At 36.7% G+C, this 22,785-nt stretch overlaps 2 non-coding genes across 2 annotated transcripts; one reads left to right on the forward strand and one right to left on the reverse strand.

Moving 5' to 3' along the window:
* Positions 1 to 10,583: 10,583 nt before the first annotated feature.
* Positions 10,584 to 10,666, forward strand: Trnal-uaa (transfer RNA leucine (anticodon UAA)). Its single transcript has one exon. It is a non-coding gene; the product is annotated as a tRNA-Leu (tRNA).
* Positions 10,667 to 13,010: 2,344 nt separating this feature from the next.
* On the reverse strand, positions 13,011 to 13,093 carry Trnal-uaa (transfer RNA leucine (anticodon UAA)). The gene has a single exon. It is a non-coding gene; the product is annotated as a tRNA-Leu (tRNA).
* Between the last annotated feature and the right edge of the window lie 9,692 nt (positions 13,094 to 22,785).

Below are 22,785 nucleotides of genomic sequence, written 5' to 3' on the forward strand. Positions count from 1 at the left end.
CGCCACTTTGCTTTGGTCACACACCCTCCCCCTCCCAACAATCCCCCTCCTTCCCCCAATTTTTTCATTTCTTTTTTTTTTCAAACCTTCCATGAATATTTATCAACATGCAAAGTTGTACCATTCTCTCACCTCACTCCTCCACCCAGTCATGCTCACCACCCCGATCATGCATCACCCCCCCCCCCCCCATTTTTTCTTTTTTTTTCATTTTTAATTTTCCATCAATATCTATAATCAACATGTAAACTTTTCTACCCTCACCCCCCCCCCCCCCCCCCCCCCCCCAAAAAAAAAGCATTCATTTTCTGTTTATTTGATTTTGACTAATGAACTTATTTGCTTCTTTGTAACATTCTTAACTTTTTGCCAGATGTATTTTTTGCCGTTCCTCACCACAGACCCTTTCGGCGGGGGATACCAATTCATCGAATTTGCTTGTTATATGTAGACATTTTGCGGGCAACCTTGTGTACTTTTGGTACAGATTCATGCCAAGTTGACACTGCAATGATATCATATATGTCCTTTACTATATTCCGATTTATACCAATCTTGTCTGTTGTTAGAATTGATAGAAGTGGTTTATTTGTAAAACTACATTATAACCGTTGTTGGGTACCAGTGTTGTATTCATATCATTATATTAGCTATATTTGTGTTGACATGGGCCGGTGGTCATTATCAATTAAATAAATTGTCATTGTCAGATATCAGTTCATTATGCTATTCTGCAGTAGAGAAAATTAGGTAACTTCCAGTAGGAAGTGTTGCCATCTACCTTAAAAAGTCAGGGGAATTTTCTTTCAAGGTCAGTGAATTGTCAGAAAAATCTTGATAATGGTCAGTGTTGTATTCATATCATTATATAAGCTGTATTTGTGTTGATATGGGCCGGTGGCCATTATCAATTAAATAAATTGTCGTTGTCGTTGTCATTGTCAGATATCAGTTCATTATGTTATTCTGCAGTAGAGAAAATTAGGAAACTTCCAGTAGGCAGGGTTGCCACCTACCTTAAAAAGTTAGGGGGGAAAGTTGTTTTTTTTTGTCAATGTCAGTGAATTGTCAGTGAAAAATGAAATTTTAGTTCAGTCAGGGAAAAATGAAATTCTGGGTCGATGTTTAAAATGTTTAGTGGCTATGGCAGTCTTCAAGCAGTATTTAGAAGTATTTCCAAACTCATTTTGGTGTAATTGTGAATAAACAATAATTAGATATGTTTGAATGAATTACTTTTTCATTCACTTGTTTTTAGCTCGATTATACAAAGTATGGAGTGCTTTCCTTCTCGACCTGGTGTCAGCGTCCTTCCGCGTCAGTATTATGGTTAAAGTTTGAAGAACTTTTTCTTTATCTTTTCTTTATCTTTGTAATTAGTTGATGGATTTGTTTCAAACTTTAATTAGGTATTCCTCATAATCACCCAAATCAAATGGCCCAAGGGCCATAACTCTTGTACATATGTTTCATGAATTAACGCCCCTTTCCCTCCGCCCCTTTTGATTTAGAATTTCAGGTTAAAGTTTTGGTGCACTTTCACTGTCTCCGTTATTACCAAATGGATTTGATTCAGATTTAAATTAGTTGTTTCACATCATCACCCACATCATATGACACAAAGTACATAACTCTAGAACCAATTTTCCATGAATAGTGCCCCTTTTTACTTAGAATTTCAGGTTGGTTTTGGTGTACTTTCACTGTCTCTGTTATTACAAAATGGATTTTATTCAAACTTAAAATAGTTGTTCCACATCATATGACACAAGGGCTATAACTAGTGCACCAATTTTTCATGAATTATCCGCCTTTTTACTTAGAATTTCATGTTAAAGTTTTGATGCACTTTCACTCTGTTTCAGTTATTACTAAATTGATTTGATTCAGTTGTTACACATCATCACCCACATCATATGACACAAGGTGCATCACTCTTGCATCAATATTTCATGAATTATGTCACCTTTTTGCTTAGAATTTTACTTATTTAATGTTTTGATAATTCATCTTTATCTCACTTATTACTTAATACTTTTGACACAAACACAAGCTATTGTCCAATACCTTCATCCACACTGGAGTCATTAAACACTCCAGTGACTGCTCAAGCTTCCACAGATGTGCCAGCATTTTTTTCCAGTATTTTGGGAACATGACCAATACCCTTGGGACTGGGAATTTTCGCAGTGTTTTGTTCAAAATTGGGGAAAATGTTACATTGTAAAATTAAAATTTTGTAATAACTGAATGAACACAAGTAAACAAACAAATGAACATGATGGAAACATTTAAGCAGTACTCCAAACAGTCTCCTGTATGTATTCTTATATATTTACATTCCCCCAATTCTTTTCCATTGAAACTTTTGACGATTATTCCGTATGAACAGCAAAAGGAAAGGCGCGAAAGTCAGGGAGAATGTATATTATATTCTTATATGTGTGACATTGTCACTGACATTTTTATTCAGTGAGTTGTTTTTCACAGGACACGGTGTCAGGCCAGAGACACTCAGTCTTGCTGGTGTCCAATGACTCTGACTTCTGCTTAATAACAGTAGCTTTACTCGTGCTTTGTTCAGAAAGAGCAGCCTGTTTAAACAGGGTGTCATTTTTTTCAATGTTTTTGTCCGTTGTCTTTAATTTCTTTACGTAATATTTCGAATTGTGAAACATTACAACGAATTAAACTTCACTTTCGCTTTCCGACAATGTCATGATCGCCAGACGCTTTGCATTATCGTACGCCATGATCTCCCTTACCTATATATACTGTAGTGGAAGGGAAGTAATTCCCGCATGGAGTTGCAATCAAGCGTCTACATAACATCGCGCATGTATAATTGTTTAGACTACGGCTTTTGCCTTCGTTTTACGTACCTGATATTCACGAAAAAAGATCGATATTCATTTTATTTTTTGGAAGTTTCGATTGGGAATTTTTGCAGGAAAATTGAGAAATAAAGACACTTTTTTTTCAATTGGGAATATGACCGAATATTGGCTATGGATCTACAAGCAAGAGCATATTTGTTTAATATGACCCATCATAATGGTGTTTTTGGCTGTTTGTTTTGTGAACAAAGAGGAGAGTCTGTTAAAAGTGGAAAAGGAAGTTGTTGGGCATACCCCTGGATTATACCAAAAGCTCTTAGAACAGTTCAAAGAATAGCCATGAATGCAGAGTCAGCTGTTGCTACAAAATCATCAGTTCTTGGATTTTTTGGACAAAGTGTTTTTTCATTTTTACCAAATTGCAGCATCCCCGTTAATGTAGGCATTGATTATATGCATGGAATATTACTAGGTGTGGTCAAGAAACTAATTTCTTGCATACCAGACGGGGATTTCCGGTATTTTTACCGGTGCTGGAAAAATCGATCTTACACCCCGGGGTGTAAGATGACTCTCGTGCTTTAAATGACGTATTACGAACTACATATATGTAGAAGATTTATGTAGTTATTTATATTTTATTTCGAAAAACGGAATGAAAATCCAATACCTTGACAGTTCCTCTTTGTTCCTGATAGTATATTTCTCGATTCAAAACACGTTATTTTATCAAAAATTCACAACGTTACGCTGGAACTGATAAAACAAAACCGGGACTAAACATTGTTATTTGTCTTTGAAACGTCATGACGTCTTTCCTGTTTACGGACGTTGATTTCCCGCGATTTGTTTAAATACGCTGCTACAAGAAATAGTTCTAAAAAGAAAGCCGTTCAACTGATTTTATTTTTATTATTATATCTTGATATCGGTATGCAAGAAAAAGATTCTGTCACTGGTTATAGGTGCAGATGGGAATATCCGGCTCTCGGCTAACTGTTTAGGCGGTAACTCGGTAGGAACCTCGTTACCGCCTAAACAGTTACCCTCGAGGCCGGAAATACCCATCTGCACCTATTACCAGTGAAAGAATCTTATAGTCTCATAAAACACACATACCTTATACACAGAAAACCTAGAGGCATACAAGGGAATTTACATCATTGGAAAGCTTTTGAATTTCGGACATGGTTGTTATTTTAGAACCACCGTGCAGATTTACACCAAACTTCACAGGAATGATCCTTGGGTGGCCCACTTTCAAAAGTGCCCAACGAATTTAATTCCATGCAGAACTCTGGTTGCCATGGCAACCGAAAGGAAAAACTTCGAAAATCTTCGTCAGAAATTTAGCCGGATTTCAAAAATAATTTGTAGAAATGATCTCTAGGTGACCCTCTATCATAATTGCCTATGCAAATCCGTTTCGGACTGACTACGGATGAAGATATGATTCTATGTGAGAGTGATGCCAGTGAATCTAGTGACTCAGATTCTAGTAGTCATGAAGAACAACATGAAATTGTTTCAAAATCAGCACCTCTTTATTGCTTGCCTAACTCAAATGGTACATAAATTTCTTCAGTTACACACCAGGAACATGTTATAAGTGTTTGTGCATATGCTGCAAAAACAATTTGTTAAACACAGCATTTAAACAGCTGTTGCAACTAGTAAAAATCCATTTACCATCAAATCCACCAGTAATAAAGGACGAGTGTGGCTTTTCTAGCGACTTTATGAAATATCATTACTATTGTTATAACTGTGGATCTTTGTATCCAGAAAACACAACATTAACATTATTCAGTACATAAGGATGTCGGAACAAAAGGTTTTTAAATGAAAGCGACAAACATGGCATGAATTACTTTGTAACAGGGAGTTTTGATAAACAAATGAAATAAAACCCATGTGTGCTCATTTTCATTATCCAACATCGAAATAGTCTAGCGCGCTGTTTCCTGTGACAGCTCTTGTTTGTGTATATAGTCATTCAAACTGACTTTAAAAGTATAAATATTATAATCTGAAGAAATTGTTTACAATTTGTACCATTAAAGCAAGAGGAATAAACATGAGCGAAGTTCATTGATCAGTCACTGTCGCTAAGCTATTAGAAAATAAGAACAGTTGTAATGGTCAGTCACAATTTTATCAGAAAATATTCAATCAATGAAATTGACCCTTTTAATATTCATTGTCCTAAATGGAATTATAAATTGCATTATTCTCCCATTTATTTTAATTTCTCACTGACTGGATACAAAATTTACTTATCTGAAGTGGCAGACTATCTGACTAGTAATTTTGATTTTAGAACCAGAAGTTGATGTGATATGACGTTTTATATATTCCTGAAAATCCATTTAAGGTAGTTCTGCACGTTCAGGTTGATTTTTTCTACAATGTAAAATTTGATTAAACTCTGATTTTTCCAAATTTCAGAATATAGTTAAAATATTCAGTAAATAAAAAAGATGCGGTCATGTGCTTTATTTTTTAGGTCACCCGAGCAAAAAGGCTCTAGGAAAGCAATTGTGATTGCTTACTGTCTGGCCAGTTGTTGTCTGTCAACACTTTCTTTTAGACAACATCTCCTAACCATCAGGCCAATTTTGATGAAACTTCACAGGGATGTTCCTAGGATGGTCTGCTTTAAAGATAATTCAAAGAATTGAATTCCATACAGAACCCAATTTTTAAATAATTCATAGGAACAGTCTGACTCTCAAACGAGATCGTTGAAATCATTTCCATTCGTCAAAAACATGGCCGTCACTTTCCCCTATATGTATGTAGTGGAAACTTTAAAAATCTTTTTGTATGAAACTGCTGACCCGATTTAATATAATTTCACACAAATGGTCCTTGTGTGACCCTCTACCAAGATTGTTCAGTCTATTCCAGTTCGCCAAAGAACCAATCTGACTAAAGTACTTGATCTTCTAAACGAAGATCTGAGAACGACCCATTCACATTCGTCTTCTGTATATTTTGGATTTCCATTATTGCTATTTTTATGTTATCCAATCAGACGACTTGTTCGATTGTCAAAGGATAAGAAAAATATGCGATTATTCCAGGACTCGAACCCAGGACCCCTCGCTTACAAAGCAAGTGGCCTACCGACTGAGCTAACCGGCTATCTGATACATTACTACATAAGAATTGTAAATATCAAAAGTCAATGCTACATGTAGATTTGCAAGATGTTGTAAGCTAGGCTCTGATTGGCTAGCGAAAGAGCCGTCAGAACGAGGCAATGAATAGGTCGTTTTCAGATCCTATGCGTAGCGAAATATAGGAGATGTACTTTAGTCAGATTGCCATAGAACATGGCTGCCTGTAGACGTTTCTTGACGTAGATTGTTTCTCCAAGTGTACACTTCGATAGTTAATAACAATCTTAATGGTGAAACCAGTCAGAAGAAGTCTAACATTGTCTTATATTTTGATCACTTGTATTTTAATAAAAATAATGTGATTGTAATTCACAAAGATTGGCATTTTATCTCCCTGCATTTATCTGTATTTGTGATTAATTTTTCAATTTGCGATACAATATGATATATATTTGTTGCGTTTATTGGTATATGGCAACATTGTTATCTATTGTTTAGTTTATATGTGTATTGCAAATTGTATTGATAAACCAGTCTTAGAAAATACTTTTTAACAATAAAATTTTAATGCTTTAAAATATTCTAAGTTGTACTTTCCGCATCTCTAAATCAATTAAGTTTAAAAGTCCGCACATAAGAAAGATTAAGTACAAATATCCACATCAGAAAAATATTAAAGTATTGAAAGTCCGCTTGTTTTCCACATTTCCGCAAAATCTACGCGTGGAAATGGAGAAAATGCGTAATTGATGCTTTTTCGCATATATTCCACTCTTTCTCTGCACTTTTTCTAATTTTCCGCAAAGGCTGTAGAGATTTGAGCTAAGGATGTTTGGTGTCGATGACAATAGCATGATACTTGTATTAGATGGCACGTACATTAATATACAAAAAAGTAATAACTTTTATTTCCAGCGCCAGTCATATAGCATACACAAGTCCAGACCCCTGGTCAAACAATTGGTTGTAGTAACTACAACAGGACACTTTGTGACAATCATGGGTCCTTACATTGCTAAAAACAACGACGCAGCAATATTGAATTACATGTTAAAGAAAAATGTAGAAGATAGAAAGTCATTCTTGAAAGAAGATGATGTAATTGTCATTGACAGAGGTTTTCGTGACTCTGTGTCCATTCTCGAAGATATGGGAATACGAGCTGCCATGCCAACTTTCATGAAGAAGGGAGAAAAGCAGATGTCGGTGGAAGATGCCAGTATGGGCAGATTGGTCACTAAGTTAAGGTACAAGTTGAACCGAGAATAAAGACCACTGCCAGAAAGAAGACGGTAGAATTACTTGTGAATAAAGACCACCTGTCGACAAAGACTACTTGCCTTTGTTGACAGGTGGTCTTGATCAGCAAGTGATTCTATCATACTATTATGCAGTGCTAACCGTTGCTGTCCTTTATATACAGGATGGTAATTATGCAAATGTGGCCTTTAATGTAGGTTAAACTGCATAATAAAAATAAATTATATTTAGCATAAAGTGTTAGGAATTAAACTTGCAGGGAGTACTTTTATTTACTGTCCCGTGACACTCAAACATAGTGAGGGATAGTGTGATAAGGTGCGCACCATAAACCGGTTTAAGCTCCCCAGTGTTGGTTTTGCCACTTTGTTCTTTTATTTGTTTGTTTTGTTCACGACATTCCCTGTTGGATATTTATCCTTGCTTTTTGTAAACAAAAGTCAATTTAGTTGTTTGCACATTAAAAGCTTACCAAATTTAACAAGGTCGTCTAGGCACTGTAACTAAAAATACAAACTTCAAGTAGGCACTGTCTATTTTAGATATATGTGTAGCTAACTGCATCAAAGTACACAGTCTGAAACAAAATATTTCAGATATCATTTATTGGAAAAAAAGAGGTATTTGAGCTGAGACAAATGATCCTGGGTAAAATGTCTGGAAAAAATGGTAACAACTCTGCTACAACTGTATTGTAGGCTTAGGCGGCCATGTACATAGTATTTATGCAAAGCATGCATATTTTACCTCTAGGAACGAAAACAATCATGCATAATTAGAAGCAATTATGGCACAGATCAGCACTTTGAAAGAAAATATGTAAGGATCAAATCATTTAATGCTCTAGGGGAAAGTGTGACATTTTTGTGGTGAAATTTGACAACAAACAGACGATTTGTTTTTAAATGTTAAAACCCACAGAATTTCACAAGGTAAAATATCTTGAGAAAGCTTTTGCTGGAGAGAGAATGATCTCTGACTTTGTTATCATGTATAGCAGGTAACATAAATAGCTTACTTTCCTATTGCACTGGTATAACATGGACATGATTATGAATGAATAATGGATGAATGAATGAATGAGTGAGTTGGGTTTTACGGCGAATCGACACAAAAAGGTCATATATCGCCGAGAAAAAGTTAAATGGATTACGTTAATTGTAAAGCATATATAAAACTATTAAAGTAAAAATGTGTATACATATATAGTGTAAGAATCATTTGCAAACATAAAAAGTGCAAAATGTGTGAATAAAATTAATTAAGGTTTAGATTTTATGATAGAAGCCTATTTGTTTCAAAAATTGTAAAGTTGTCGGCAGGAATTTGCTCAAACAACTCTTTCAACGATTCAACATTATAGTACAAATTGCGCTGTGGATCGAAGTCTACACAGTCAATTAAAATATGACTGACAAACGGTGTTCACGCAACAATTTCACTTTAGAAAAAAAGATTGTTTCCCTTGTGTAAAGAGGGCTTAGGGTAAGTCTTTAGGTCGCCAGTATTTGTAGAGTTCCAATGTTACTAGGCGACGATGTGCTTGATGTTGGTAAGAAAATATTTAATGTATTGAATTACGAAACGGCAGGTTATCTACGCACCAACCAGTGCATCTGCAAGCTAGTCGTTACTCTCTCATTGACTGAATGTTTTGTTCTTGATGCAGATGCTCCCGGTTGCCTGCTATGTCTTAACAAAAACAAAAATGCACAAACCTCTGGACTAACAACATAACATGAACATACTGAGCACTGCTGGAAATAAGTCGTTCCTATGTAACTTCTGTAGATAGCATTGGCCAGCAAGTAAAATAAAATACGTGGCCAGCAAGTAAAATAAAATACGCAGTGAGAGGGCAGTTCACAAAGAAATTAAGACAATGCGAAAACGTGTTTGTTGCACATGGACATAAGCCAGCATAAATCTTGTGTCCATGACGTCGGAGTGAAGTTCAATGGTGCTAAATACGGAAAACAAAATAACTCTATATCTTATCTTCAAAAACATCAGGCAGGCGGACAATGAGACATACACTTGAAAAACATTAAAGATGAATCCTTACCCGACCACACTAACCGAGCACATTGCCTGAATTCATATGTGGAGCATGTGGGGAAACGTCAGTCGTTCTTTTCTCTAAGGAGACATCTCAAACGAACTCATAAATAGCAGTGCTTTCCCGTTATGATGATTTTCCAACTACAGTACAATGCATGTGTAATATGTTGCTGGAATGCTAAAGCATTTTCAAAATAAGTAAACAATGGCGTTAAAATGTCCCAAGTTCAATTTCTATTTCTTTCAATAACTAAAAGTATTGCTGGTCCTGCCTGACATTTAGACTTAAGCATGCATTTCCACTACCGTCCATAACAGGCTCAATCAAATTTTCGTTTTTGTCGTGTTGAGCGACCTGTGAAGTTTCCACTTTTTCTATTTTGTCTCACAGGGAGAAACAAATGTTAACACTTTCTTTATTGTAATATTTCGATGTTATATTGTATTTATATATTACGTATAAAAAGTTATTTAAACATTTTGCACCATTTACTGTGTTCTGCTAAATTATCAGCATTTTAAAAAACAATTTAACTGGTTACTACCGGATACGTCTTTAAAACAGGTTAGATACGACTGTGACTATTTTACCTTCTATGGCTACTATTTATTTACTCTGCGCAAAGATATCCACGGGTTGCACATCTATATATTACTCCATATTTTAAAGCGAAGCTAGGACACAGACTCATAGAATGGGTATGTTTAGTGGTAGGGGTTCGAATCATGATCTCATCTACCTTGGTATCATACAGCTACTGTACCTATAACTATGTAATAACTATATTTATTCGAAAACATGGCGTAAATAGTAAGTACAAACACTACCCGATCATCTTCCATGACCCTCTAGTACTACCGAACGGCTACACAACTAATTTAAGCCACTTGCATATCTAAAAAATGGTAGAATAAATATCAAAAACGGAATGCCTTCAACGCGTACAAAGTGTTCAATAACTTTTCACGGCGGGGGTAAATTGTCGAGAGGAGATAAATAGCGTGGTCACAGAATGCACGCATGCAAAGCTTCCAAAGTAGAAGAAAAACTCACTTACTTGGCAAAATATCCGCCCTAGGGTGATGATTTGTCAATAAAATCCCGATAGACAAAATTTTCAAACTTAAACCACAGAAAGACACTATTTGCGTTCTACCTCCTGGTAGAGGGTGGTTGCAGGTCAAAGATTCAAGCACAAAATTTTGTCTCCGATCCATATCATGAGCATGATTATATTTTTGCATGCATTTGTAACATTCTTTATAGATATAATTACAAGATCAGTTTGAAAAACATAGAAGTACGGTGGCCGAGTGGTTAAGGCGTTGGACTTAAGTTCCAATGGACAAATGTCCGCGTGGGTTCGAACCCCACCCGTACTAATATTTTTTCAGCATCTGCCAGATTTATACATGCTAAAATAGGCAAACGTCACCATTGCGATTACTGTTCAAAATATGATTTACACATGATTATAGTAAATTTTTCAGTCAATAAGTGCTTCATGGTATGTTATTGAAATAGACCTTGTTTTTCTTTTTTGTCAATAAAAGCATACGTCTGAAGTATTACATTTTTCCTTGACAGTAACTATAATTTACTGAAAGAGCTGTAAATAAACTTTGGTACGCAGGAGAACTTCTGGAAAGTGCTAGCAGGAAAATAAAACCAGTTTGGTTAAAATATTCCCGCTAAACATCTCCTGTTTCTTACAATTACAGTATCTGCTCTGCCAGAAGCAGTATCAGTAGTTATTCCAAAGAAATAAAAGTTGACAGTCGGTAATAAGAAGCTCAAAGGTGGAAGTGTAATCAGCAAACTGTCCTGTATATATTTACTTAAACTGAATTAACAGGGAGAAATGTCGATCAACACACTAATAAATCGTGTTATAGAAAGGTCTAAGAAACTGCTGTATCTTATCAGTAAATGTATCCGCATGGGGCGTATGAAAAGGTTAATGCTTTCTTGTAGGAATGACGCTATGGATTAATGAAGGAAACATATATGATGTTATATCTAATCGTCGTTCAGAGACTTCTAGAGTAGTTATTATTAAATAAGTTATGTTTAAGGACTATGTTATTTTGAACTATGAAAAATTCCTATGAAAAACTGAGATTGTCGTAACAACACGAGAAATGAGCGGAGATCAAAGAGAAACTAATAATATTGAAAAAAAATGTATCTCCGAGTAAATTATAAAGTATCAATGACACTCGAAAGCATGTCCCAACAGTGTACTGGAAGGAAATGCATAGACCTTTTTCGGGGTAGGTATTTGGTACCGTAAGTCTCTCATGTGTATACACTATATATATTCATCAATCAAGGATATGTCAGTGTAAATGAGCTGAGCGTTAGTTTTCTAAGAAAACGTCGTTAAGCTGTGTTACACAAATCACACGTGCACCGATTTTTTACAAAAATATGTCCGCCATGTTTTCTTCAGTGAACGAAATAAAAGGAGTATTTTACCTTAGAATTCCTTATTGTATAGTGCGATTCACTCTCTAATCTAAATAAAGCATCACTTTTTATAACATCCCACTGTCCGATCTTTCTGATCACTTAACGATCACTCACAATTACAAAATAAAACCAATGTGTCATCAAAATTATCTCTTTACACGGCTTCATGGAGATCACGGCCTACTAACCTTAAATTTGTAAACATGCGCCAATCAAACAAATGATGAAAGATCGGGACTTTTTCAAAGATATGTTTTATTTCCAGTAATTTTCTGATATTCTAACGTTTAAGCAACCGAATTGTATGCACAGAAATAACGAAGAAGTTATGTAATATAGCTTTTCGTTACAATTTTGGACCTATCTTTTTCCAGTTCAACAACATACATGTATGTGTCACATATTCGGCTTGACCTTGAAATCAGTGTCAAAGGTTACTAGAACATAAATACAATAAATAAACAATCGCTTACTGTGTTCCTGTAAGTCCCAAAAGATGAAACGGCTCGTGTTTATACATTCATATATAATCCGTATCGGGTACTTGACAATCACAGTTCGATCTTTTCCACAAAGCGGATCATAAAAAGTAGTTTTAAGTTTTTTTTTTACTTTTAGCTTTTAGTGGCGCCCCTGAACGGGGCCAAGCGCTCCATCTTGAACTAGTTTGGGATGCAACCTTGCGATTTAATACAGATTACACCAAATTTGATGAAGATCCATCAAATGGTTTGCGAAAAGCCGTTTAAAGGAATTTATATGTTTAGTTCTAGAGGCACTTTAAAAAGAATGAGCTCCCACTTTTGAACAAACTTGTTAGAGGACCTTATAATAATGCTCCAAATGAAGAGGTTTATTAGTAGAAGTTGTGCAAATGTATTTCTATTTTTACCTCTAGTGACCCCAGGAGGGCGCCAAGTGCCCCATTTGAACAACATTGAGAGAGAATCTTATTATGATGCTACAGACAAAGTTTGATGAAGATCCATTAGGTTCATGGGAAGAAGTTATTTAAAGGTTTTTCTATTTTTAGCTCTAGCAACCCTGAAAGGGACCAAACTGAAACATCTGAAAAATCTTGATAGAGGAGCATGACAGGATGCTATTGACCAAGTTTGGTGAAATTCTGAAGACTAGCTTCAGAGGAAATATCATCTAAAGGAAAGTGATGACAGACAGACTGACGGGTAAAAGACGGTGGGTGATCACAAAAGCACGCTGAGCACTTTGTGACAGATGAGCTAAAAAAAGGTATAGTACGGGTGGGGTTCGAACCCACGCGGACACTTGTCCATTGGAACTTAAGTCCAACGCCTTAACCACTCGGCCACCGTACTTCGTATTATCAGAAAGTTACATTTGCATTGATCTCAGCTATAGACACTTGATATAGAATGTCGATTGTTTAATGAATTAATGGTATAACCTTATGTTAGAGGTACGGTGGATGAGTGGTTAATGCGTTGGAATTAACTAACAATGGACAAAATAGGTTTCTCATAATAACCAGCAACAAGACGTTTTATTAGAATCTGGCAACATTTTGTATTTTTAAAATGCTAGTCAAGATGTGTTGAAAGTCTTTCAATATAAACATAACAAAGAGAAATACTGTGGCAGTAAAATCAGGTAAATTATTAGCCAAACCTATGTTTGTTAAAATAAAAATCTCCCCCACCCACTGCTAAATTTGACTAAGGAGGACAAACGCTCCCCTTCCCACCTTTCTTTTTCCATTTCATAATAAAATGAGCGCTGCCTATTCGACGGGAAAACCCTAGCCTACTTCATTTGGCATTCTGGTTTAAATACAAGGAAGAATGAATATCAAACAACGCAGCCTCCCCAAACGCGCACACGATCAACACACACAAAAACAAACCCATTTAATCGATATATTCTAACTGTCAAACCTTCAGGTCGGCAGATTATCAAAAAATTCTCTCGCCATCTACTAAGAGTAGTAACACCCAAAAAGTAATGTTAGATATATTCCGCAGAATTTGTTCTTTCCAATATTTCTTGTAGACCTAAGAGTAGAGATGGTACCTAAGAAGTTCATATCGCTTATCTCCCACTAGCAATATTTTAACATAGCACCGTGCTACGGGAACTTTTGACAGCGAATATATGCATACCTTCAGATAACTAAATAGTCCTAGAAGAGTTATCTGTCACTGGCTTCACTTCTCCAAGTAGGACCGACTTTTTCGGATTAAATATTGCCTTTCAGCATGAAAATTGAAGTATGAAAGTAAAACCATATATAATTGAGGTACAACTCCGGTATAAAGTTTTTGTTTGTTTGTTTTTGGTTTAACGCCGTTTTTCAATAGTATTTCAGTCATGTAACGACGGGCAGTTAACCTAATCAGTGTTCCTGGATTCTGTACCAGTACAAAGTAGCTACAAACCTGTTCTCCGCAAGTTACTGCCAACTTCCCCACATGAATTATCAGAGGTGGAGAACGAATGATTTCAGACACAATATCTCTTATCAAATCGTCACGGAGAACATACGCCCCACCCGGGGATCGAACTCGCGACCCCGCGATCCGTAGACCAACGCTCTCCCTACTGAGCTAAGCGGGCGGGCTGGTATTAAGTTTTCAACAGAAAGTAATATCAGATACAATTTGAATTTCAATTTTTTAGGTTTCATCTCTACTAAGAGTGATGACCTTTGCTCTTGGTTGGCGTTTAGGAATAAAGGCAAATCTTTTCAAATTGTGTGTACTTTGATTAAATAACTAATCTTTTTTCCAATTCAGTAATTGTAATACCACTGAGTAATACCACTCACTAGATAAATATACTAAGGTGTTCAAAATTAAGCCCCAAGATTGCTCTAGAGGCCAGACTAAGGGACGAGTTGACCTAATCCGGACACCACCATTTACATACATTTTAAACCTCTCACATAAGAGCGATTCCCCTAATGCATCTACCCCCACTTGGTACTATGCGCCTTTGTGGATGACGCCTTCAGTCTCAACTTGTGACCCAAATATTTGTTTTGCAAAAATTAAGCCCGCGTAACCTCATGTTGTCAGCGCATTATGAAATGATAGTGTCCATGATGCGTACTTGCAAAGTTTGTAATTCATTTCAAAAGTCTTAAGATTATTTCTTTAAAAGGAGATATATTTAGGAAACTTTCTTGTATGTTTTTAAGAGCTGTTTTGTAGTTCCGGTTGTCTATTGATCAAATGCAGTGATTTTTTGTGCTGTTTTACAGCCGAATACAGACTGTTTCCCCTACCTAAAATAGCTCAACCCCAGTTAACCCCATGTTCCTCGCGCAGCTGTTGTGGACTGATACTTGAGTCACACTATGTTTACGTCTCTCAGGAGGTGCCAGTTTCATCATTGGCATCAGTTCTTGCAAATGGGTATTGACTGTTATCATTAAAATCAAATGATTTTTCCATCTTCGGGCTTATCGCGGTATATTTTCCCATTAAAGGAGTTCTTCACAATATTTTGTGTGCATTTAAAAAAATCACACAGCGAGCGATAACCACGGTAAACAATTTACACGATTCGCCGCAGGTAGTGCCTAGTTATCGGATATGCACACATTGTTCTTGCGTTGACAAATTTGTCTTTCAAATTTTACCATTTTAAGTTTTGGTGCAATGGTATTTTTATGGCAGAAATAGTCGTGGTTAGTTTCTGTCCAAGAAATCCACAACCACGAATCTCAAGCATGTATTTCTTCAGTCGATTCGCAGTCACAAATACTTTCGGAAAAGCGTATCGATAATCATGTTACTACTTCAGGTTCAAATGTGACCGTTTCTGATAAAATTGAATTAAATCCCGGTAAACCCACCACAAAATGGCATGAAGGAAGACGAATTGTGGAGCTCAGACATTTGGCTTCTCAGTTGAAATGTGAGGATTGTAAACAGACAAGCCAGCACACACTCGGAAAATCGGCGGCGCTTTAGGTCAATTCTACATGTGACATGTGAATGTGGCCAACTGAATCAAGTAACCACGAACAAAGCCCATCATTCACACGCCCGTAGTGTACCAGTATTTGATGTGAACACTAAAGTTGCCATTGGTAAGAATTATTTTTATGGTACATGCATTATAAACATTAATATTTAATGAAATATATGTGAAAAAAGGAACAGTACCAGTCATTACAAATACACTAAACCCTCATGTCTAAATAATTCAAAACTTTCTCAATATGTGATAAAGACACCTGTTGATGTGTAATATTGGTGGATCTAAAAATTATATATCACTGATAGTCTGTTTCAGTACTGAAACCCAAACTAGAAAATTGCCATGCGCATGCCGTAATGAGGAAAATGTCCAGCCCAATCAGGATTAAACCGTGAGTCTTGGAATACGGTTTTTATGCTTCAGCAACTGAGCTGCCCTTTACACTTACACATCTTCTCCCTAATGGTGTTTGAAGTTCGAACTGCGTATTTTAGTTTCAGATAATATGCGAGAAAACTTTAATGTAGTCTATACAAAGTTATTTTATATATAATTTCAGCTTCCAGACAGAATGGCAGGTTGTAGGGTTTATAAATGTAAACAACTTGACTCATATCTTTTGTATGAAAGGCCGATGCACCATGCTAGTTTTCAAATGCTAAATGAGAATTATTTTTTACGTATGTACTCAATCATTACGAACTTTTAGTAACATCGATCTATCGGAAAATCGATAAATTTGCCTATATAAACAAAGAAGGATAAAATTACTTAAACTTAAATAGAAAAGGGCCTATTTGGAAATAAAAAAAATCGGTACCCCACAAATTAAAGTTTAATTTTTTTCCGGATATTATGAATATTTTTTCAGCCCCTTGCCGGCGCGGGGATAGAAAATGCCGGTTGTATCTCCATGCAAAGGAGTACGATCCCCCTCCCCCCCGAAATTTTGGGGCCGCCCGTTTGCCGTGGGTGGCGGCCCGTAAGCCGGAGAGGAGGGTCCTGGATGTTAAAGTGCCCCATAGCACCCGGGAGGTGATGCATGTTTGTTTACATGGGGTGCATCCCCTTTTCGGGGCGTGGGTGCCAGCACACACTTTTGGCCTCTAATTCGGTCTAGTCATTTTTGGCGGTCGTATTGGCCCGATACAATCAATCGGCTGGTCATGCCAAGCCCTAGGAAATTTCACTTTAATTACCCTTACCTTACATCTTCTTATTCGTCATATCAAATTGCATGTTTTTTTCTCTTTTGACAATGCACAATTATCTTTTTTTTTGGTAAATTTACGTCAAACAAAATCAAATGTACTTTCCTTCTATCGTCACATTTTACTGCGTTCAGCAACATTCATAGTACGTTCACACAAAAGTATTGAACGCGTCATGGCAATATGTATTACAATTTCTGTTTCCTAGAAGGCGGTGGCTTAGGGTCAATTGGTTGGGTAAAGTAGCAATCCCTTGAATCCCCTTATTGCATTTTTGCAATACAGCTGGTGATATAAACAAGATTGTAAAATACCTGGCCGAATATATCACTACAGTATTCCTGACAGGTTTGAGCTGGATATCCGCTCTGCTTACATGTTCCCTAGTTGGACTCCGCGGCGGGTGGGGGCTGCGAGTGACGAATCTAAACAAATTCAACATGGAAAATAAAAATAAAAACAAACGACCGCATACCGAGACAGACTCAGATGGCACGGAATGTGAGAATCCCTCTCACTGACCATACACATCCAACATGGCATTTCCAAGATTTCTATTAATTCAGTCAACTGATGAAACTTAAAATGACAAGTCTTTCTCTATTCGTAATTGAAAAAGCACTTCAAAGTGTAGCTGGTGTTCCGAAGTCCGTTTAAAAGTTACGCACAGGGGATCTGCTCGTTGAAGTAGAAAAAGCAGCACATGCTAAAAATTTACTTAAATTAACATCCTTCTTCAACCTGCCATGTAAGTGCATTGCACACCGCACTCTGAATTCCTTATGGGGGTCATCCGCTGTCCTGATCTTGCTGGGGTTTCGGAGTCGGAAATTGTGCACGGCCTTACTGATCAACATGTCACGGCTGCTAGACGAATCAAAAATAAACGATTAGGAAAAGAAATTTAAACCCACAAACACTATCATTCTTACTCTCGGTATATCTTTCCTTCCTTCAGTCAAAAAAGTTGGATACCTCATGACAAAAGTTACAACCTATATCCCTAATCCACTTCAATGCTACTGCTGCTTTAAGTTCTGACACAACGAGAGAAACGGCAAAAGTGATCACATTTTCCCAAAGTGCTGTCGAGATGGCCATTCTCATGACGAGGACAAGTGCAGTTATGCAGTGCGTTGTGTGAATTGCGGCGAGCCATATTCAGCCAGGTCTCGTAATTGCAAGACATGGCAACTCGATGAGGTCCTCCATGTCAAGTTCACACAAGGCATTGGATATCCAGAAGCCAGGCAAAGTGCCAATGCTAGATTTACATCTCCATCACTCCATTATGGGTGGACGGATAGCTCAGTGGTTTGCACACTTGCCTTCCAATCCTGAGGTCGGGGGTTCGATCCCCGGCAGCTACTCGGGAATTTTCAGAAACGCTTTTCAGTGTTTCCCACCCAACTAGAGGTGTACTGGTCAGGAACCCAGGCAATCCTTGCGTGTATCAGTGCTATACACTGGGGACGTTTTAAAAAAACCAGGCTGTCTATTTGAAACGAGCTGGGCTAAATTAGCCGGACAAGCCTGTAATTGATTTTGATCTCTCTATCGTGGGGGCTTTGTCTCACTCTGTCCCTCTGGTCAGATCGCTCTGTGTCTGTACTAGTAGAGGATGAATTATGCGCCCTGTATGGCTGCATTTGAACTATGTAAAGCGCCTCTGAACGTGAAATTGATCATGGAAAGGGCGCTATATAAATCTGGTATAATAATAATAAAATAATCACTCGTACAAACTTATTCATCAATCACTAAATCTGTCGCTAACAAAACAACACAGTGTATTGATGCTTTTACTCAAACAGATTCAGTGACCGTTTCTCAAAATCCAGCCCCAACTTCGGAACCCAGTAAATAACAATAAAATGTACAGAAAAATCCTCAAGGTAAAGCTCCAGCTGCAATACAAAACATTCCTAATTACAAGCCACAACAACAACGAACAAGCAATGTATCTAACAATTCAACAAGTTTTTCATCATCGGCAAAGGTGAATAAAACACCTAGACAAAGAATTAAACTACATACCGGTGGAGTGGGGTAGGGGTCTAATTATCCCATTAACCACTACAACCGATTTGAACATCTAGCAGTAGATGTAGATATAGAGGATGAGGAGGATGGACGTTCGTCTAAGCCTCCTGCAATACCTCCTAAACCTTTGACGGAGAATAAAAAACTAAAATCTCTTCTCCTGAGAAGACTGAATAGTGTGAATACCATGTTTCCAGATAGAACATATTTATGTCGAATGAAATATTCCAGTGGAACTGTCGAGGACTTAAAGCTAATTATAATGAAATTCTCCTTCTATCGAAATATAATCCCTCTTTGATGTGTTTATGTGAAACCTTTTTGAAAGAAAGTGACAACATATCCTTTAAAAATTATTCACCGTATAACTTTATCATTAAAAGTTCAGAAAAGGCTTCTGGTGGCGCATCAATTTTAATAAATAGTGCACGTCCGCATAGAGAAATTGTTTTGAATACTACTATTCAGTTAGTTGCATTACATGTACCTATGGATCGACCTATAACATTTTGTTCAATATATGTACCTCCTAAATTTTAACTTAATCTTGAAGACCTTGACAACCTAATCAATCAACTACCGCAACCGTTTATTCTGTTGGGAGATTTTAATGGTCACCACGAGTTTTGGGGCTGTTCTGATAGCAAGACTAGAGGTCAAATTATTGAAACCTTTATTGAAAGAAATTCTCTCTGCTTACTGAATGATAAATCCAAAACATACCTACATCCTGCTACAGGACACTACTCTTCTCTTGATTTGTCAATTTGTCAACCAAGCTTTTTTCTTGACTTCGAATGGAGGATGTTAGATGACTTACATGGGAGTGATCATTTCCTGATTATCTTATCAAGTATTGTTCAGCAAACGTGAGATGATTCCTCTTAATTTAAATTTAATAAAGCTGACTGGCAGCAATATCAGGCTTTATGCAAAACTGATTTGTCTTTGGAGAATTTCGCCATTTATTTTATCCTATTGATCGGTTTTCTGTTATTTTATCAGATATTGCAGACAAGTCAATTCCAAAAACTTCAAGAAATGGTAAATCAAAAAATTAACCATGGTATAATGATGATTGTAAGACCGCTTTTCGAAAACGTAGAAAACCCGGGCCCTTAAAAAAATTAATATTCGACCGACAAAAGACAATCTGCAATCAGTTAAGGTTCTTAGAGCAAAAGCTCGCAGAACTATAAAAAGCAAAAGAAAAAGCCTGGCCCTTCATACGTTTCTAAACTTAATTCTAGGTCATCAGTTAAAAAAGTGTGGGAAATGATTCGTAAAATAAGTGGAAAAGGAAAACCTTCAAATGTTTCCCTTCTTAAACATTCTGACCAGTCTACTGCATCTACCAAAGAGCTACCAAAGAGGGCATTGCTAATACTCTTGGTAAAGCTTTTTAAAAAAAACTCATCAAATAATTATGACCAAAAATTCTAAAACATTATATTAACTAAAGAAAACAAACATCTGAAATTTGATTCAAATAATGAGGAAGATTATAATAAACCTTTTTCGATTACTGAGTTCCTTGATTCTCTAGACAAATGTCATGATACTGCAGCTGGTCCAAACCAAATACATTACCAACTTTTAAAACACTTACCATAAGAATCATTATACCTTCTCCTTGAAATCTACAATATTACATGGAAAACTGGTATTTTTCCAGACTCCTGGAGAGAAGCTATAATTGTTATTGCCATACAAAAACCCGGAAAAGATAGCACGAACCCTAGTAATTATAGACCGATAGCCCTTAGTAGTTGTTCATGTAAAACTCTGGAACGTATGGTCAATTCTACCGAAATCAGTCAAAAAACTGCGAACTGGTGATCTGCTTGTTGAAGTTGAGAAAGCCTCACATTCACGAAATTTACTTTCCCTAACTTCATTTTACAACCGGCCATGTAAATGCATTGCACACCGGGACTTTTTAACACTCAAGGGGGGTCATTCGTTGTCCTGACCTTGCAGGGGTTTCGGGAGACGGAGATTGTGCAAGGGCCCCTTTTAGATCAACATGTCACTGCTGCTAGACGTATAAAAATCAAGCGAATAGGAAAAGAAATTCACACAAATTACTATTATTCTTACATTTGGATTTCCGTTTCTTCCTTCATTGTAAAAGTTGGATACCTCATCACAAAAGTTTACAACTATATTCCTAATCCTCTTCAATGCTATTATTGCTTTAAGTTTGGCACAATGAGAAAAACTGCAAAGGCGTTTTACATTTGCCCAAAATGGGACAGGATGGACTTTTCTTCATGACCACGACATTGTAGTCGTCCATTGCGTTGTGTGAATTGCAACGAGCCACATTCGCCAAAGTCTCGTGATTGCAAGACATGGAAAATCGAAAGGAGGTTCTTCATGTCAAATTCACACAGGGCATTGGATTTCCAGAAGCAAGACAAATTGCCAAATTTGCCAAATTTACATCTCCAACACTCGTACAAACTTATTCTTTCAATAACTAAATCTGTCTCTAGCAAATCAACACAGTGCATTGATGCTGTACTCAAACAGATTCAGTGACTGTCAACAAAATCCAACTCAAACTTCTGTACCAAATGAAAAGCCAAAAAGTACCAGCAAAACCTTCAGAGGCATCTCAACTTCAAAGGGCAGCTGCTAAACCAAAACTGCCACCAGCTATACAAAAGTTCCTAAGTTTTTCAGGTACGCCGTGTAAACGAAAAAAACGTTTCATCAAACACTAATCAACGTGGGGTGAGTCAAACACCCAAACAAAAATTGACTTGAGAATGAGGGTTTGGAAAGGGATCAAATGATCCCATACAAACCCAAAACCCGGTTTTCCCTCATGATATGAACCGGTTAACAGGGGAAGATGATGACGATCCGCCATTATCTGCCCGCCCAGTTTAACCACCAAAAGGAGGGGAAAATAAAAAGGTTCCCTCCTGAGTCAATGCAACACTAATAATTTAATTTTCCAGTCGTTTAATTTTTATTTGCCATTGTAAATGGAAAAGTAAAATTTACCCAGTGGAATTGCCGGGGGACTTAAAGCAAATTATAATGAAATTCTCCTTCTCTTATCAAATATAATCCTTCACTTATGTGCCTTAGTGAAAACATTTTTAAAGGAAACGGACAAAATAGCTTTAAAAAAATTATTCAGTGTATAACTTCATAAACACTAACACTGATAGGGCGTCTGGTGGTACATCTTTATTATTAATAATGCATGTCCGCCAGACAAATTGTTCTAATACAAGTACCCAAATTTCAGTTGCAATAAACGTAACATTACATCGACCGATTACTATCTGTTCGATTTACATACCTCCAAATATAAATAATCTTGAAGAACTTGATGATCTTATAAAACAATTACCACAACCATTTTTGCTTATGGGGATTTTAATGGTCATCATGAATTCTGGGGCTGTTCTGACAGCAACACTAGAGGTAAATTATTGAAACTTTTATTGAAAGAAATGCCCTTCTGTTTATTAAATGATCAATCCAAAACGTATCTTCATCCTGCAACAGGTAACTTTTCTTCGCTTGATTTGACAATTTGTCAACGAACATCTTTCTTGTTTTTAAATGGAAAGTACTGGATGATTTGCATGGTAGTGACCATTTTCCAATTATATTTCAAATACTTCTAATCTGCCATCAGACCACCCTTCATATTTCAAATTTAATAAAGCTGATTGGAAGCAATTTGAAACGCTATGTAAAAATGTTTTGACTTTGGAGAATTTTTACTAATTTTTATGATCCTATTGATGGGTTTTTCAGTTCTTCTGTCCGATATTGCTGACAAGTCC

The sequence above is a fragment of the Mercenaria mercenaria genome, chromosome 17, assembly GCF_021730395.1.
Source record: "Mercenaria mercenaria strain notata chromosome 17, MADL_Memer_1, whole genome shotgun sequence".
NCBI classification, from domain to species: Eukaryota; Metazoa; Mollusca; class Bivalvia; order Venerida; family Veneridae; genus Mercenaria; species Mercenaria mercenaria.